Genomic DNA, 21037 nt, shown 5'->3' with positions numbered 1-21037 from the left:
CATTTTAAAAACGTATTTGACTTCTGTACGTCAATTAATTTTGATGACAATTGTAATCTTGTAATATATTATAGAACTTTTATCTTAAAATATTGCCTATTAACAGGAAGCGTTATGTAATTCGTATAAGTAATACCTGAAAGTCTTGTACCTAGATCTGTAATACCATGGATTGCGACGAATAAATGATTATGATTATGCCGTTCGTTCCGTCTATATGTATAATGCGTGTACGTGCTGTTCTCTGAAAATCTTCAAGAAAAAATAACGGCTAGACCAGCACGAAGTACTAGCGAGTTTTTGCGGCTTTGGAGACCGAGATAAAGCTTACAGGCCAATACCGCTGTGGCCTGGTTATTGTTATGTATACCTATGTATCGAATGTTTTTAAAAAAAATTTACTATAAAAAGCAATGTTTTATTTCGATTAGGTCTACATTTTGTGCATATTGTATATCTGAAGTATTTTCGTACTAAACTTGAAACTTTCGTTGAATCTAAATAAAATAATTATTCCTAATATACAGTCACCTGCAATTTATGTTACACAACACACAACGAAGGCCGCAAAAATATCTGACACGATCTTATTTGTAGAACCATAAGAGCATGTCATATATTTTTGCGGCCTTCGAAGAGTAGGTACCGGTCATTATCACCAACTTTGCCCGCATTTAAAAAAAAACACGAATTTCTCAAAAAAAAAAACAAATCGTAATTACTTTTTTTGCTCAGCACGTCCATTGTGATCAAACGCATCAGTTTATTTGAAGAAAAAATATTTTTATCGTGTTTTTACCCATTTTTTTGCGTTTTAGAGGGTGGGCAAAGATATCCGGAGTTTTCGCCAACATTGCCCACGTCAATTTGGTATTCAAATACAGCTCGTATGATGATGATGTCTAAGGATCACTGGTTTTGGGCAATCCTACCATTCCCTGTTAATAACTTAGCGATAAGTGTAAAAACTTTTAAATAAATTTGCTGGGCAATGTTGCCTACCCGTTTTTGCTCATTTCCATATAAGGCTCGCCTAAGCATTTTACAAAGGCTAGGGTTGTCACTTTTGAGAAAATCTGTTACAATAGTTTAATGGCCAAAAATATGATTTTTGCTGTGTTTTTCATTAGTTAACGGGATAAAACATCTAAGTAAAGGATAATAAGACAAATTAAATACAGTATATATTTATAAACTTACTTTAGTGTACAAACATAACCTTATTTTACATGCGAAGTTGGGTAAATTAGATGAAAGTGACAACCCTAATCCGTTTTTGGTGGTGGGCAATGTTGGTATGGATGCCAAATCACCGGATTACTTTGCCCACCGCTAAAACTCGCTAAAAATTACAAATTAAAGATATCTTATTGATACTGTTTTAACACCCCCTGGCACTGATTAAAATAACCGACTTGGTTTCACATTACATCTCAAAACTTTTTGAAGTGAAAATTTCTTTAGCGGCGTGTAATAGTGCCCTTGCGGCCTATTTGCTGAATAAATGTTGAAGTTTGAAGTTTGCATGCCAAGTTTCGTGCTTTCTGCCGGATGGGACAGGATTTAGGATGGGTCAGACCAGGACCGCATTTTTGCAGGTTCATCTTTTATTAGCCAGACTCTACCTCCATACTAAATCGAGCTAAGGAGTCGCACTATAAAGAAATATTGAACATTTTCTTTCAAGTTGATATACAGGGTGTCCATGCATTAGGGTATTTATAATCAATATTCAATAATTTATTCATAAAATCAATACAATTTTACACGTCAATGGTATTTAGAACCAGTATACAAAGTATCATAACAAATTACGATTTTTTTACTTTGGAGCAACCTGTATGTGTTAGTAGCTCCTGAGGTAATAAATAGTATGACTAGATTTTGCCCTGTGCGCGGGGCCCGAGGGCCCCGCGGTCTTCTTGTAGTTTGTTGTTGGTGCTGTTGTTTTTGTTGTAGTAGAAAAAAAAATAAAGTTGTACTTTTGCTAGGACGAAAAGATCCGCGTGAAAGCACTACATTCCCGCAGCTCGGCCTGGCCTCGCGTGCTTGGGAACTCGTAAGGGACGCTCCGGGCCTTCGGCCCTACGCGGAGCTCGGCCTTCGTCCTTCGCTGGGTTTCGAAGCTCAGCGTCGGGCCTTCGGCCCGCCGCTTCGCTTATTAAAACAGTTGGGAGGGTTGGTTTTGCTTCGGGGCTTAAGCGGGAAGTTGGAGCTTAAACACGACCCAATAGGAAAAGTGTCTTAGACAAGCGAAACGGCGGGCCGAAGGCCGAAGGCCGTAGGCCAACTTCCCCCTCTCGTGTGACGCTTCGGGCCTTCGGCCCTACGCGGAGCTCGGCCTTCGGCCTTCGCGAGCCTCGACGCTTCGCCGTCGGGCCTTCGGCCCGCCGGCTTCGCTTATCAAGACAGTTGACTTTGTAGAACGCTTGGGGGAACTGCATTCACGCAGCTCGGCCTTCGGCCTCGCGTTTTGGGAGTCGGGGTGGAGGCTCCGGGCCTTCGGCCCTCCGCCGGGGTCGGCCTTCGGCCTCCCGGCCTGAAGCTCGCCCTTCGGGCTCGCTTAACACACTTTTTGTATAGGATTTTGCTTTGTTCGTCATTCCCGCAGCTCGGCCTTCGGCCTCGCCCAAAATTACTGGGGGTGGGGCACGCTTGGATATTCGGGGTGAAGCTCCGGACCTGACGGCCCTACGCGGGGTCGGCCTTCGGCCTCCCGGCCTGAAGCTCGCCCTTCGGGCTCGCTTAACCTACTTGGAAATTAACCTACTTGGAGCACCCCCCACCTACCTCGCACCGTTTAAAAGTTGCCATACAAAATTAAAATGACCATTATTTCCGCCATCTTGGATTTTTTCCAAAAATTTTTTTTTCATAGGAATCTAGAGGCTTCTATCTCTCGCCATGCCAAATCTCAGCGCGCTCGGACCAACTTGAAAAAATAAAAAATAAAAAGTCGGCCCGTTTGAACATTTTTAAATGCAGTTTATTTTGTCTCGGGGCCCTCTATGACATTTGGTCGAGCACCCCCCACCTATCTCGCACCGTTTAAAAGTTGCCATACAAAATAAAAGGGGCCATTTTTTCCACCATCTTGGATTTTTTCGAAAAATTTTTTTCCCATACTAATCTAGAGGATTCCGAGATTCCGTGACCAAAATTTCAGCGCGCTAGGACAAACTTGAAAAAAAAAAAAAAAAAAGTCAGCCATTTTGAAAAAAAATGGCGGCGTCAAAAACTGCCAGGGTCCCTCTATGACATTTGGTCGAGCACCCCCCACCTACCTCCCACCGTTTGGCCGGGCCGTCGAACATTTTTCTGACCGGAAGCGGTAGGCCAAAAGTCGGAATTTTCTGAAGTCACGAGACCGCCCTCTATACGACCGTACCAAAGTCTAACACCCCACGAACCTCCTTCTGGGAGAACAATCATGTCAATTAATCAGTCGTGTTGCAGCTTTAAATAAGATTAATTATTAATTATTAAATTATTAAATTAAATTAAATTAATTAAAACTTTCTTCGACCGTTTTGATTATCTTTTTTATTTATGACAATAATAAGATTCTGACTTTTGACAAATGTCATCATTGCCGCACATTTTCAAACAAATTGTCAAAAGCACTGCCAATGATTAATACAGTATGTTTCTTTTTGTTGTCGATTATTGGAATTAACTTTTGTTTGATAATTTAATGTTTTATCTTTTGTTCTAATTAAAAAGAAATTACCGTTAGAGCATTTCTGAGAAGTAACCCTATGTGGGATTTCAGGGTTTGTCCAATGGCTAAGGTCACCCTGTATTTAAAAACGTAAACGTTAAAGTTTTTGGGATATATGTATAGTAGACTATTTATACTCCACATTGATACCATAAGAAGTTAATAAAACTGCCTGAAAGTTAGAGAGGACTATGGAGGAGATTACTGTTTACTAGCTTTTGACTTAACTCCTGGCCCCTGTTTCACCAACGTGACAGGTGCGACGAATTGTAAAATCACTGTTGCTGACGTCACAGGCATCCATGAACTACGGTTACCGCTTACCATCGGGCGGGCCGTATTCCTGTTTGCCACCATCATTGTATTATTAAAAAAAACTTTATGATATCGAAAAAAAAACAGATATTTCTCTTGCTAAGTTTATGACAATTGTCACAGAAACACTGCAATTGTCACGAAATTCCGACATATAACTCATTACCTGTCAAGAATTACCTACAATTCTTCTAGATCTTTGACAATTGTCAGAAACTTCACAGGAGAAATATCTGTTTTTTCCGATATAATAAAGTTTTTTTTAAATAATACAATGATGGTGGCAAACAGGAATACGGCCCGCCCGATGGTAAGTGGTAATCGTAGCCCATGGATGCCTGTGACGTCAGCGATAGTGATTTTACAATTCGTCGCACCTGTCACCGATGTGAAATTGGGGCCTGACCTCTATTTCACTACGGTGGCAGGTGCGACACTTGTCGACATCACAGTTGGTACTGACGTTACAGGCCTCCATAGGCTACGGTAACCGCTTACCATCAGACGGGCGGTGTGCTTGTTTGTCACCAACATGTTAATAAAATAAAAACTCCATTATATCGCCAAATACTAAGTACTTATTTTGCGAAGCTAATGACAATTGTCACAAGAAACACGACAATTGTCGGTAATTCTTGACAGCAAATGAGTTCTGTGTAACACTATATGAGTAAAATGAATATAGGCGTGGAATCGAATGTATTTGCAGCCAACAAAATGCCAATGTTTGTTCAGCTACCTGTTCACCTGTTTAAATTGCTTATTATCAATTTAGATCCGGATTTTAAACCTGGCTGACATCGGATAGCCATTTATATTGATGTCAATGGTGTTGGTGAATATTTTAATTCATTCGGGCGAAAACCGGAAGGTTGGTTGGGTATCATAAAATGTTCATGGAGAGAAATTGTAAAGGCCCCAGTACACAATGGGCCATTGCCGGCCACTCCAAGGGACGCAGCCATGCGGTAGAATGAGATAGCAATATCATTTGCTCCCTCTAACGCATAAATGCGTCCCTTGGAATGGCCGGCGATGGCCCATTGTGTACTGGGGCCTTAAGATATGGTATTGTAATCAACAACTGCAAAGTTTTTTTTACATCGGTTTGTGGCAAATACTGTTTAGTTTATCTTTATTTTAAAACGAAAAATGTCAACTTGCATGTTTTCTCCACTGTACACAGAATAAGTAATGATGTTACTATATCTCATATGTTCAGAATATTACTTGAATAAACTTATTATCCTATATAAAATGTGTGTTTTTATATTTCTAAACCCAGTTTCTAAGTAGATTGCACATACATTATAGTCACATTAAAATTCCATTTTGCGAAATAAAGAATTCAACATTTAACTTTGCAAAAGTAGATAATTGTTATTAGAATATTTTCTAAAAGCAATAAAAATAGATTAGGTTAGATTCGAGCTACAATGACATTAGGTTGGGTTCAAGGTAAGGTTGCAGGGCCTCAACAAGGGAAAAAAAGGGGGAGGGACTGTTGGCCTGGCTAAGTAAGCCAGAACTCACCCACTACTCCCTACTACTGCCGTAAGCAGGTAATGAATTCCCAATGTATTAGGTATAGGTTTAATAAATTATAAATATATTTCATTAATAACATAATAATATACAAATATGTAAAAGCATAAAGTAATAAATAAGCCTACAGTAATCACGTATACCGGTCCCACGGATGCGGATGTTGCTTACATAATCTCGTCTGTCAAGGAGTTTCGGCAGGAAAGGCCTTGGCAGACTTAAAAATTTCCGAAATGAGGGTTCATACCTACCGACTGGAATTGGTTTCATGGAGGTATCAGATGGGTTAATGTAGGGTAACTGATGTACACCTTGCTAACATAATCTCGTCTGCCAAGGTGTTTCGGCAGGAAAAGCCTTGGCAGACTTATATATTCATGAAATGAGGGTTCATACCTACCGACTGGAATTGGTTTCATGGCGGTATCAGATGGGTTAGTGTACGGTAACCGATGGTCATCTTGCTTATAATCTCGTCTGCCAAGGTGTTTCGGCAGGAAAAACCTTGGCAGACTTATATATTCCTAAAATGGGGGTTCATACCTACCGAATGGAATTGGTTTCATGGTGGTATCAGATGGGTTAGTGTAGGGTAACCGATGGCGACCTTGCTTACATAATCTCGTCTGCCATGGTGTTTCGGCAGGAAAAGCCTTGGCAGACTTATATATTCCTGATATGAGAGTTCATACCTACCGACTGGCATTGGTTTCATGGTGGTATCAGATGGGTTAATTTAGGGGTCCCGATGGTCACCTTTGAGAGCGTCTGCCAAGCACTTCCGGCAAAAAAAAATAGTGGCAGACTTCGCTTTTCTGTGTCTACATGTAAATTTCTAACTGCTGCCATAACTACTATCTCGGTATCAGATGGGTTAAATCAGCCCCTTTTTTCGCACCGGAAGTGGCCTTCTTTTTCGTACTTTCGGCAAGTTCCGCCGTGGCAGACTATCGAATTCGGACTTAGCATAACTTTTATGGGAAACCATTGTGCATTTCATCGTGGTATCAAGTCGGTTAGAAATTTTGCGGCCGGCTCTTCTACCATGATAACCGTGTCTGTTACGACCTTGTTGTAAAGAAAACTGTAGAAATATATTGGTTACAATTGTTACAATAGAAACTGCGTAACGCACCAGATAAACTGTGGTACACTGGTAAAAATTACATTTTTTGTATTATGCATAAATATCTTTCGAAAACGGGACGGTCGGTTTATTTTTCGTTGCAGTTGTTATAGTCTTATCGTCTCGTGCATTCGCTCTCTCTCTCGGAAAGCACCATTTATTGAAGTGAGGCAAAACATGAAATTATGCCATTTCTATTCCGTGTTTCGTGATATCAGTTATTTTTTTTAGGGTTGCGTAGTCAACTAGAATTTACATGGGTACCTAATACCTCACGTTCACTTACAAGTGGGGGTGTATTTATGTACAAGATTATATTAGACAAACTTTAAAAAAAAAATACTAAAGCAATCCAAAATGCGGGCCCGTGTTATGGCCAGCTACTGTTATGAGTGTTATGACAGATGTCGGTCACGTAAACAGCGTGCGCGCGCGCACGTTTGTTTGGAGCCGCGTAATGCGCGTTCTCGGAATGGGAATACTTGGAGGGAATAAAGATCGAGATAAGGCGAAGCTTTATATTACAACGCTTCAAGTTATGATAGTTGTTTCTATTTAAGAATACATTTTTGTAGATAAATGTTAGTTTCCCAAAAATCTCTAAGAAGTCACACGAAAGAGGAAATAAAGGTTGGTAAAGAGGCATTTTTTAATTTTTATTCGAATCATCCTTTTGACATATTGCGAAATATAAGAACTAAGGTAAAGTATCTACCTACCTAAGTAAGTAAGTATGAAGACAGCCAAGGACTTGGAATTTAGGATAGGAAATTAAGTATGTGTTATGTTATGATATGTTAAATAAAAGTTTTAAGGCTGACACGAAAATAAAATATGAATATACATAGTATTAATAATAATGCCAAATAATATAAAAGCCTTAAAATGCAATTGTAAATAAATTAAGCACTCTAAATCTCGCTAAACACTAAACTAAACACATTAATTTTGTCGAAGGAATCTCTCATCGACGAAACTAAATCGTCAGCATCATAAATAGTGCCGACGAATTGTTGTTAGTGGCACCCATTATGAAAGTGTGAGATATGACAATAGCAGGCGACATTGGATCGAACGAACCCCACACACTACGCCCCCATCTGTTTCCTACGCTACGGCCATTCATTCGCCTAGACACGACGGATTTATATGGATATACATATCTATTTCTTGGAATGTTGTTATAACCAAAATATGTTTTTAAACATATAAAGGGTGACCTTAGCCATTGGACAAACCCTGAAATCCCACGTAGGGTTACTTCTCAGAAATGCTCTAACGGTAATATTTTTTAAACAGAACAAAAGATAAAACATAAATTATCAAACAAAAGTTATATCCAATAATCGACAACAAAAAGAAACATACTGTATTAATCATTGGCAGTGCTTTTGACAATTTGTTTGAAAATGTGCGGCAATGATGACATATTTGTCAAAAGTCAGAATCTTATTAATGTCATAAATAAAAAAGATAATCAAAACGGTAGAAGAAGGTTTCATATTATTTATTACCTCAGGAGCTACTAACACATACAGGTTGCTCCAAAGTAAAACAATCGTAATTTGTTAATTTCTTCGTAACCGCTACACCGATTGTTATGATACTTTGTACACTGGTTCTAAATACCCTAATGCATATGTACATTTCGGCTTTGTCCAATGGCTAGGGACAGCCTGTATTAACCGGACGGTTATTTGTTTACTTCGCGTTGGCTTATTTTATTAGTAGCCTCTGGTTCTTTAATAATTTTCTAAACTATTAATACACACACAGTTATATTATACTTCTTAGGTACTACGGTCAGATAAAATGTATCAATGTGATTGTATCAAACTCAACATGGTTAGACCAAAGCCTTGGTAAAAAAATACAATAGATTGCACTACGAAAGTAAAGATTACCGTACTTTTTTTAATATCATTTTAATCAGGTAACTTTAAACAAGCAGTAACTTATTTATTTCCCTAAGCGCCACTTGCACCATCTCACTAATCCGGGGTTAACCGGTTAAACCTGGAGTTACCATGGTTACCAGTACAATTTGATACTGGGTTAACGGTTTAACCGCTTAACCCCGTGTTAGTGGGATGGTGCAAGTGGCACTAAGTAGGTACTTAGTTATTCTAAAGTCCTATAACCCTGTATTTATATTTTATATGTGTACATGGATTTGTCATGTCCACACTGCTCTATCCTTACAATCCAACAGGCGCTACGGAAGACTCCGAAGTTAGCCGAAAGTTTATGTTGTTTTTTGTTCCCTCTCGCTCTTTCACTTAACGAAAACATGGTGGCCATGGCTTGCAAGCGTTGCACTTAGTCGCTCGCCATAGATGGGCCGAACGTGGTACGAACTCTGTCGATAAATATTGTTTATGTTATGTTATTATTGTTATTAAAATATACGAACAAAGTTGTTCGCTTGCGGTTTATTTGTGAAACTAGTGCTGTTTAATTTATAGTCCGTTGCTGGTCGGTGTTAATTTTATAGTGGCAGAAGGATTTGAGATAAGAGCCTACTCCAATTAGAAATATGTGAGTAGATTTTAACAAATAATTATAGTATTGAATTATTTTAGTGTTATTGATTTATTTTGCTGTAACCTGGTAATATTTTAGTTTGGTTACGTGTACAAATAGAAAGCTTTGATAGAAGTTGTGAAAGTTCTCTATCACGGACGTTTTTGTTATTTTAACAAAAGACGGTTATTGAATTGTGACCTAGAATCAACTTGTTGTGATATTGGGAGAAGAAATCCATCAAAGGCTAATAAAAGTGTCATACAAAAGAAGTTTAAGCCTAAATTTTTCAACCAAACATGTATTGTCCTTTGTCAAAATAGTTCAACAAAAACGAATGAACTAAAACAAATATTTTAGAAAACGAATGAACTAAAAACATGATTTTAAAAAACGAATCATAACTGTACGGAATATTATTTTACATTCACCACATTGAAAACACTGCTGACTGCATTACTGACGTAAATCTCAAAATCGAGAGTGATTCTCAAGAAAGTGGCATCGACAGGTTAAAGATAATGAAAAATTTTTTTTTTATCTTTTTTTTACTTTTAATAATGAAACATATGTTTTACCACTGAAGAAATTATTTTCAAGACATACAATAACCTATACATTGAACACAGGTTAAAGTTAAGCAAGTTACAGTGAAAAATACATTCATTTTTATTTTTTCCCTTGAACGGATAATAATACGAATGTCTCACTTTTAGCATAGATGAATAAACCTTCATACAATATTAAAATGATATTATTACATTAGGCCCCATACCAAATTCGTAAAATAATCGAGACAAGTTAAAGTTAACATTCCTTTACAAAACCCCAGATTTCTGCCTTTAACCACTTGTCTCTACGAAACTACGACACTTGGGTCATAATGGTACCCTACGGTGGTTAGCTTGATACTTACCTAATATTTTGCCATAGTTATGATCTAAATATTTTTTTCTGTATATGAGTCAGATGCAATACCGCGCATGTACAGGTTGGTACAGGTTAACAGTGAAAATATCCTTGGACAAACTTCGTGCGTGAATATTGTTGTAAAATATATATATAAAGTGCAAAGTACATTTTAAAAGGTATTGTTTATGATATTATATAAGTAGCATGATATTTTATTTATATAAATTGGTGCTTATAAAATCTAAAGAACTAAAACTGGAAGAGCGATTCCTTTGTACAAGACAGGTTACAGTGAAAAGTGCTACTCTTTATTTTTTATAAATATAAGTATTAAATTTAAATAAAAATAATGACTTGGCCTCGATAAACATTGTTTTAGTTTATAGATACATTTTTGTTTCATATGAAAATGAGCAAATAAACATACATACATTCAATTCAAAAACTCGATGACAGGTTAAGATGCCACTATTTCAAGAATCACTCCGATATTGCTGCCTTGGGTTTAGATAGTTTCGGCAGCAATACAGTCGGCAGTAATGTCGCGCTGCAATAATGTTGCAGTATGGTATAGTCTGAATCCGAACGTCACCTTAAAGGGGCAGGCAACTGTAATAAGTGAATATTTTTCTTAACTTCTATCTAAATGTCGATTAAATATAAATAATAATAATAACATTTCATTTTAATTGATGTTATCATTTTTTAAGTAAAACCTGCTGTGATAAGAGATATAAGTACTATTCGTTATTTTAGCATTAGAAAAAGACTACGCGATCTTGACGTATCTTTTTATTGAAAAACGCTTTTTAAAAATCAGTACATATTACTTTAACAAATTTTTATAATAAACCTACCAGTGCATGAGTGCATCTGGCAGCCGATCGCATCTCGTTAAAACATTCTGGCCAAGAGGCTTTTAACTGCTGCCGGGATTTGTTCAATCTTTCGGAGATTTGCTCAGATTACTGAAGATATTGTGGGCCTTACTTAGTTTCTACATGCTTTCCTAGCTATTGAATTTACGCGCAAGCCGTATTGTGTTTGAAGTGCAATATTTAAAAACATAATCCACCCAATATTAGGCTGTGGCAATGAATGACTAAATATTGTGCTTAAAATAGTTTTTATTTATTTATGTTTCATTCAATAAAAAATCAGCAAAAAGGTTTATATTACGGTAAAATAATTCTTACTAATAATAATTATGAATTGCGTCTACAAATTAAGTCATAAGTACATTTTTAGGGTACTTACCTCAAAAAGATAAAATCGGAACCCATATAGGATCACTTTGATCATCACCTTATATGATTATAACGCGTGAAGGTATAGAGTTGAAATTTAAAACCATTAGACTGCTCGAGAAAATGAAAACGGTGAAAAATAGAGATTTCCTAAAAATAATATGTGTATCACACTCATTAGATTCGTCATGATGCCTAGAAAAATGTATTCGAAGCGTGTATTAAATATCAAAAGTTATAAACAAAAAAAGGGGGAAAAAGTAGATATTTTTTATTTCCCAATATCTCAAAAAGTAGTAATATTTAAGAAACCAAAATGAATATTATAAAAGAGGAGGATATTTCCAATCAAACATTCCATACTTACAGAACTTTATCTCCATTATTTATACTTTTTATTCAACGCTGAACACAGCCCTCCGCGCCATATTTTCGGGAAACGTGCGCGGTCTAAAAAAGCGATTACGTAGAATAGAATAGAATAGAATAGTTTATTTGTGTAAAAAAAGGGTATAAATTGATGTTACATAATATTGTTTCCAATTCTTAATTTACCAGAATACATGGAGTACAAATATTCTTAAATTACTATCTAATATTAAACTTCTATTAAAATGACACATTGAAAAATAATAAAAATACAATTAATAATAATTAATAATAGAATCTTAAATTGTCAATATCATTTAAGATTACAATTTGTCTAATATAAAAATATACAATCATTATAAAGCATAATCAATGTACACATCAATAATATGGCTTATAATTTACATAATGTCAAAAACTCATCAATTGAATAATAACAACTCTCTATCAAAGGATCAAACAAATGTTTTTTGGATAATTTAATTGGAAGGGCCTTAAAATCGTCAGTAAAGGTATTAAATAATTGTAATGCCATGTAATGCACGTTTTTTCCGCTCAGTGAAAGGTTTGTCCTGGGTATGCACAGATTACATCGATGTGTACCTCTTTGAGACCTCATGGTCATAGTTTTAAAACATGTGGGGTGCTTTTTGACAAATGTACATATTTCAAAGATGTACATTGCAGGTAATGTCAAGATTTTATTGTGCCTAAATAACGGTCTGCAGTGATCTAATTGCCAAGCCCCAGATAGAGACCTCACACATTTTTTTTGTGTCTTAAATATGATGTCAGCATCGACTGAGTTCCCTCATATAATCAAACCATATCTCAATAGGGATGACACATACCCGTGATATGCCGAAAGAGCGGCTGCTTCCGAAACCACATTGCGAATACGATAGAGTACATAAACAAATCGATCCAATTTAGTGCGTAGGCTATCAATGTGGCTCTTCCAATAGGATATTTTCGTACTAGTCAAATCAGTTACTTTTTTAGAACTGTCAAAACGATTTGCTAATATGGAATTTATATGAAACATTACATCGTGACGTCACGGTCAACTCGCCTACTTTTTATACTTCTATCCGATTTATTAAATAGAACTTGTGTTTAAAAATAACCCATCTGTGTTTATCTAATAATTATCTGGTGCTTTATTTCATGCATGGTGTAAAATAATTTATTTTAAATACAGTATAATACCCTATTACAGAAGTGGTCAATGTTTATTCCAAGGAAAGATGCAGAATCTACTTCTTCAATTTTTGAATCATTGTACTTAATTTTTAAATCAATATGTTTACTTCGGTATGTCTGAAATTGTATCATTTTTGTTTTATTTATGTTAATTTTTAAATTATTGTTTTCTAGCCAGTCTATTACATTTACTAAAGCTTGGTTGACATTAATAAATCGTTAAACGTAACATTAAATATAATTTTAAAGGTATTAAATATTCATTAAACTTTTTTAAAAAATTATGGTGTACTTAAAACATGTCAACAAATGTATTACTTGTTAAAATTTATCTTAAAGTTACTTTTTCAACAAGTTAGGCAATTGTTAATTAACAAAATTTTCTCAAAAAGTTATTTTTTCAACAAGTTAGGCAATTGTTAACTAACAAAATTTTCTCAATCTTCCTTCTTTATTGAAAACGAAAAAAAAATATAAATAAGTATCGTAAAATTTTGTCGCTTCCTAGAGCTCTTCTCATATATATTATATGCTCAATAAGATCATGTTATAAAAGTTAAAAAAAAAAAAAAATAGTTTGGATATAATATTGTTTTGTAGGGGAGATTTCTCCGAGAGGTGGGGCGTGCGGGATGAAGCGAAGAGAAACACGGAGTGATGGCAGATAGCCGTATATTAATTTTCAACAGTCGGCGCTAATACTATACAGACATATATACAATTGACTAATCTAACGAATCTCCTACGGCCGAGCAGCGTCCAAGACGTACAGCTGTCGTGCGCAAGGGGAACCGGGAAAACTCCTAATTTCTGATAAGATAGTCCGACAAGGTCCCAGGGGGTACACAGGTCGTACAAATCTATCGCCTAGCTAATTCTCAACATTTACAATATTCGGTGCATCGGGTCCTTATTCTAGGAAAGATCTTAACACCGCCATGTAGGGTTAGTATGCGCGCTGTACAGTGACATCTAGTGACAAATTGGGTAACAGTTAAATTGTACGAACATGCGCGTTGTTTTTATGCATGTTAAACTATTTAGATACATTCGATATATTTTTAGGAACATGTTACATGATGTTCTGTATTTTTACAGGTTTCAGAAACGAGTTATGATAGGCTTACTAACCATCTCTGTGCATATAGATGAACTATATATGTATGAGTGTTCAAGATTACGTTAATCTAAATCTATACATTTGCTATGTTTTACTAAAAATACAAGTGTTATGAAATGCTTGAAGTCATAATTTTAAGGTTCCAGGAACATTGGGTTTAAGAACAAAACATTGGGTACTAGTAGAGCCATCTTGTGAGGCGTAAGGAACTAAAAGTTGCCTAGGAACTGGAAGCTATCCAATTTACATTAATCTTAGTTTGCACATTCGTTATGTTTACATAAAAATCTAGGCAACACATAACACAAGTTACGCAAGGTTTTGAATTTTTAAAACTACGGGAAAGATAAAATATTGCTAATGTTTACGTCGAAATCGAGGACTACTAGCGCCATCTAGTAGGCTCCATGAGAACTAAACATAGTTTATTGATATATTTGGGAAAGTTCGCGTTACAGTTTTAATTTTAACTTGATTTTTCGTTTTTTGACCATTTTCTATGTTATTCTAAAACTTATTTTAAGCAAAGTATTAACTTTATTAAAACTTATAATTTAGAAGTAAAAGTAAGAAGTAACTTAACTTAGAAGTTTGATTTTTTCACAGCTTCAATGTGAAAAAATCAAACTTCTAAGTTAACGTAAAAAAAAGATAGGGCCTTTTATGCCGCAAAAAATGTACTTATAATGTCACATTTTCCCATTTCAGCTCAACAAACGTTACGCTGTATCCCAATGTTCATAAATCAGTAAAATTTACAGCCGTCTTAAAAATAGGTTGTGAGAGCATTAGTAGGTAGGCAGAGTGTCCAATGTTACGGGTAACGTAATGTAAAGGACCTAATGGTGTTTTGTTTACCGAACAGCCGCCTTTACTCTGCTTGGGCAGTTAATTGTAAATAGGTCTACATTAGGTACTTAACAACGCTAATTCGTTGTATAGTCGTCGTTCTTTTATTATTGAGAACTAGGTTTAGACAGTGGTAGAGAATCAGTTTTTTGTAAGCCAGGTAATGTTTGGCATCGTTCCTCAGAACAAGTAGTTCAGAGTGTTTTATTTTATTTATTTTATTATATTCAAATAAATCCAAGAACAAATTTAGCTCTCTGTCATAATTTGTGATTTTATCCCTGTTGAGCGTGTATACCTCTTACATTCAACAAATTATTAAAATCTGGGAGACCGAGCTTTGCTCGGAAAACATATAAAAATGCGCGTTTTCTCAGAGATAAGACCTAGCTAGATCGATTTTTTGCCCCCGAAAACCCCCATATAGCAAATTTCATCGAAATCGTTAGAGCAGTTTCCGAAATAACCGAGATATAAGAATTGCACGTTTTAAGGGTCAATGGATTGAAATTTAATCGTATGGCGATAGGTATGGTCATAGGCAAAATTATATATACAGTATTGTTATTTATAAGGCAACATCCATGTTTTGCAACCACTGCACAGCATCGGGCGTCAAGTCTAGTAAATCATCCGGGCTACCCGAGTATGCGCGGAGTGGGCACCGCTGGATGATGTGCTCCATGGTCTGGTCCTCGATGCCGCAGTCGCATAGCGCGGAGTCACTCCAACCCCACTTATGCCGGAAGAAGTTGCATCGTCCGTGTCCGCTTAGGCGGTATAAGCGACACCATAGTTTCCTAGGAATGTCGGTCCCCTTGTGCATTATAGTCGGGTCGGTATTCACGGCCGGGGTACCGTCAGCTTGCCTCATCCATTCTTGTTTCCAGAGCTGCTGTACGTCGAAGGAACTTTGTGTGAGTGTTGCAGCAGCTGCGTATACCGGGCGACGGGACTTAAATGCTTGGATTGAAATGGTTTCCCATAATATTTGTATACTCGTAGCAGGCCATTGTTATAGTCGTGTGTTTGTTATGGTATGAATTGTGCCAGTGGGAATTTTGTAACTTCCTCAAGTTCCTTATAAACATTCGAAAATGAGACTACTTTTAAATGTCTTTTCCTATTAGTATGTTTATAAACAGCTAATAGTCAATAAACAACGTTATCATTGTATAGGCATCAATTGTTCAAACGCTGACCTAATATATTGTTAGCTAATAATTGAACTGCTTTTGAAAGCAAAATAGTGCAATATTATTATTAGATATATACTAATTATCAACGAAAAATAAACAAACAGCTCTTTCTGACTCCAACAAGTGATATAACCTTTCCTAGACAGACGTTGTGACTAGGTAAGTATATAATCTCATTGCTAACGAAAAGTTAGCTCGCGTTTAGCTGAAGTTATATTCTGCCGTTGCAAAATCACAGGTGCACGTCGTCGCCATGGGATTTTACTCGTAAGTCCACTGAATAGGAGTTTCGCTATTTAACAACTTGTTGTTATAGGGCATAGGTATATGATACTTGATGATCACTGCTGTAGCATAGGAGGATATGGTAGGATTTTTTTTGTTCCTATTACGATAAGGGTCATGAAGAAAATAGTACGGTGCTGAAAGCGCTCATCTCGCCTGAATACCGGCCCAACCCTTACTATAGGGTTACCAGGAACTTGATCTCTTTAATTACATTTATCGTTTTAATAATAACACTTTTTAGACTTCCTGACACAAGCAAAAACGCGTTATATTAAGTGATTACGGTTGTTTAGTTTCTTAGGATTCTTACATCACTAACACGTAAGGTTGGATGACATCATGTCCCTTAACCGTCGACCCCTCCACGAAATATCGCAATAAGCCGACATCTCCCCACATTCTGGCAACCCTGCGCACTATTTGCAGAATAATACAGGCTTGATGTGCGCACGTCGGGAAAGCGCGGGAGGGAAAACGTGCGCGGAGCTGTCCGCTCAGTCTAGGCCCGCGAGCGCGACCGGCCGCGCGATACCCGCGACGCAAGCGCCCTGGCGCACGCCGCGCGCCGCGCGAAACGCGGCGTAACCTTCCTCGAATCGACCGAGGTAGGCAACACTGCCGCCGAAACCGAAATTCAGTGTCAAAAGGTTGGTGAACCCTGAACCCAAAGTGCACCTAAAACAAACCCCCGAAATACGAAATTTGCTCGCCGGCCCCGGTGACATCTGTTATTACGGCGTGCGCTCGTAATTTCCTCGTGTCCCGGTACTGTCAAACGTAAAATCGTTTGTTAATTCCTATCGATGTGCATGTCTCTGTTCTGTTGTTCTGTGATCGGTATCAAAAAATCAATGTTTGATAAACGGTTTTGTTGTAACAAACTTAAACTGTTTTTTTTTCTTTACATGCGTCAAGTCATGAAAACTTATCACGACGATATATTTCTAATCATAAAATACACAAAAAGTTATAATAAATGAACGTATGTAATGAATAATGTTTTATTTATTTTATTAAAGAGAATAAAGTTCATTTTTACGCCTTCATTCACGCCAAAGTCTAATTTCAAATCTGAAACTAACGTCAGCGCCAAGAAAGCTTTCAACACAAAACGAGAATAAGAAACCAGGAAATCTCTCCACAAACGCCTCTAATCTCGGTCTACGGCTCATAAAGAGAAAATTGTGACCTACATTCGTGTCTTAAACTGAATTTATACCGCGAAATGTGCTCGCTAGGGCAAGAGTCCATGCCAAGTGGTCCCATGTCACGCATTAGAAATATCGCCCGCATCATGCTTAGAAACGCCGATGACAACATGAGATCATCGTATGCAAATGACACATACATTCAATAAATAGTACCTATTACTAATTATAGAAAAGCGGTACCTATTTATCTATTAAAATGCATTGCAAGTCAGTAATGTAGTTAAGACTCAATCTATTTAATTCTGGTAGGTAATATTATTTTAATGAATAAATATATCATATCCAATCCAAACTGGATATTTTAACTCACATGTGGATAAGTTTTCTATATTCATCAAGGTGGGAAATAGTCCCAACACTCCCAACAGGGCAGGTTTACCTAATTAACATTCGCTTTAGTTCAGTAATAATAGGTCAGTAAAAAATCGGGCAAGTGCGAGTCGGACTCGCGCACGAAGGGTTCCGTACCATATAAAAAAAAAAACAAAAAAAAAGCAAAAAAAAAACGGTCACCCATCCAAGTACTGACCACTCCCGACGTTGCTTAACTTTGGTCAAAAATCACGTTTGTTGTATGGGAGCCCCATTTAAATCTTTATTTTATTCTGTTTTTAGTATTTGTTGTTATAGCGGCAACAGAAATACATCATCTGTGAAAATTTCAACTGTCTAGCTATCACGGTTCGTGAGATACAGCCTGGTGACAGACGGACGGACGGACGGACGGACGGACGGACGGACAGCGAAGTCTTAGTAATAGGGTCCCGTTTTTACCCTTTGGGTACGGAACCCTAAAAAGGTTGCTTCTAAGTATGCGTTTTCCATTTTACATGCGATCAAAGAAAATGTCGTGTTGTAAATAGGATTATTATTCATAATTAAGGTACGGTATGTTTATTATGAAGTCGAGGAACTGTCGAAATTACGTCCTTAAAATGAAATCCTTACTTGTCATACGTCACAAACTCAATTAAAAACGGAATATTAGTAAATCAGGTAGGTATGTGTATAGTCCCTACATACGTACTGTTCTGCCATTTAATTCTGAATAGAACGCTGGAAAAGCTAGATTTAATTCAGCAGAAACAAAAGCACTAGCATTTCATAAAAAATTAAAACACCGTATAGTCACTAGTCAGCAGTCGTTGTAATACAAAAGCGAACTCTATTACAATTGCAGTGGGTTTATATTAGTCAACGCCTACGTTCAATAAGCAACAGGCAGGTGAAATAATGAAAAAGTTTCTGAATACCACACTCTCATCATTGCATCGTAGCTCATATACCTACCTGTCTATTGAAATCATACAGTGGCAGCGGGGTAATAACGCGAGGTATACTCTGTATCTTTACGTATTTAAATAAAAGTAAGCAAATATTTTTTACATTTTCAGGTAGTTATGACATTCATTGGTTAACCAACCAAATACAAAACCGCCTGGATCCGTCACTGAACAACCTGACTTTAATCTATATTATTTGATCGTGTAATGTTTTCATCTACCCTCAACTGGCTTAAGGAGCCATTTGAGGGTAGATTTTGTTTACTTTTATTTAAATATACAGACTACTATCTAAAGATACAGACTATAGGAATAACCTTTTTATAATTATGATGTTAATTTTATCTAAGCTCAATCCTTTGAAGCGGGTTATACAGCGCGCGTAAAAGGCATGTTCCAGACGGATAGCAACACCTTTTAGCGTTATTTTTATCGTTTAGGGCGCTGTGGCACGTCCATACCGCTTTATTTAACCAGAGCGGTACTTAAACTTTTTACTATGTACTAATCATAGACTATAATAGTACCATTAGTACCTTAAATACCTGCATGTTACGATCTTATACAAATCAAACTAGACACATATTAAGCTCAGTATTGCTTGTGGTGTGAGTACTACATAGACGGCGATAATAATTAATAAATAAAGGCCTAAATATATTATGTATAGAAAACATCCATAACTCAGCAATTATACACACAATTTATTGGATAACTACATCGTAAATTGGATCCGGATTAACCCCTAGAAATGTACCTATTTATATTTTTGGTCCTCTGGACAATAGCAACAATCGGGGTCCATTAAATTCGAATTAGGTAGGTACATTACAAACGAACCCACCGAAAAGGGCAGCTGCAATTTTACTGTACACTTACGCTCTTAGCTAGTAGGTTTATGAATGGTTTATGACAATTTCACAGTCGCTGCTTACTGAAATAGGTATATGTGAGTGCCTAAGTCACCACTTTCGGTGGTGAGGTTTTATATCATTTCGTAGTCAACATGAGAAAAACTGCGTGTTAGCAAATATTATCCTACTTTTCCAGTACTAATTAAGCAATTTTTATGAGCCGAGCGAAGAAGAATGCGTGCGAAGAAGAAATATTTATTAATATTTGCGGTAAATCTTCAGTGATGGAAAACATTGTGAGGAAACCGGACTACCTAGTTTTCTCTCTATTAGGTTGGAATTGTAAATTACCTACCTTTGTAAAAAGTCGTGCCTGTTTACATTCTTGGTAATTAGGTTGCCATGTGGGCTAAGGGGTTCATATATAACGATGCAACCAGGAAAGCGCTAAGGTAAGAAAGACTGTAGTTGTAATTTTAAAGGCAGATTTCACAAAATATCCCAATAGCCTTAAACAAAAATTTCGTATTTTTATTGTACCTAGGTGCTCCTAAACTGTAAAACAAAATGCAACAGGAAACATGCATACACTGAATCAACAAACTAAGCCCATATTTTCAATTCCCCAATTGCCACGACCGACTTGGATTACGCAACCACATCAGGGAGCATGCTCGGTGTCTCTTTCATCATGGATTGAAAACAAAACCCAGTTTTGTTTCCGCTCTCGTTGCTATTTGCGGAAACTGATGTTGGAGCAACTGACAAGGAAGCTTTCCACTAAACTATAGGAAATGTAAACAAATTCCTATATGGGTCTTTTGATAGCTAACTATCAAAAGACCCATATAGGAATTTGTTTACATTTCCTATAGTTTAGTCTAGTAGAAACCGTCTTTTATCTAAATAAAAGACGGTTTTTTTCGCCAAAGCCGTCCATACTTTTAAGCATATCAATTATTATGGTCAGATGTCATCTGTCGATCACCGACAAACTGGAAATGATGATATAAACCTTTGTTTATAAACTTTAAACCATTTTGTTTAAACTTTTGTAGTGCAGATGTTTAGATACATCTTCACTAATACAATCATATCTAAAAGTTAATGTAATACCACAGAATAAATAATAGTACTAGGTACAGAAGACTCACTCTCTAACAAACGCGTCTTTTACGATCAGGACAGATAATGGCCGCTAGGTGGCGACAGCGCCACGCGCGGCTTATGGCTACTTGGCTAGCCACCAAAATTGGTGTGGAACGGATGTAC

General features: G+C 36.7%; 1 protein-coding gene across 7 annotated transcripts in view; it reads left to right on the top strand.

Annotated features, from left to right (window-relative positions):
* Nucleotides 1-21037, top strand: part of LOC134806781 (proton channel OtopLc) — a 63411-nt gene that overhangs the window by 13948 nt on the left and 28426 nt on the right. The window contains exon 1 of one of the 7 annotated variants that reach the window (XM_063780124.1): nt 16906-17182. The exons of 5 other annotated variants lie outside the window; for them this stretch is intronic. The gene's annotated coding sequence lies outside the window, so the exon portion shown is untranslated. Of the gene's footprint in view, nt 1-16905; nt 17183-21037 lie in introns of those variants that run through there. One more of the 7 variants, XM_063780125.1, reaches the window with a different exon arrangement.

Source organism: Cydia splendana, chromosome 3 (genome assembly GCF_910591565.1).
Source record: "Cydia splendana chromosome 3, ilCydSple1.2, whole genome shotgun sequence".
In the NCBI taxonomy this organism is placed as follows: Eukaryota; Metazoa; Arthropoda; class Insecta; order Lepidoptera; family Tortricidae; genus Cydia; species Cydia splendana.
The sequence above is the reverse complement of the archived record's forward strand: the minus strand, read 5'-3'. Positions and strand labels throughout refer to the sequence as shown.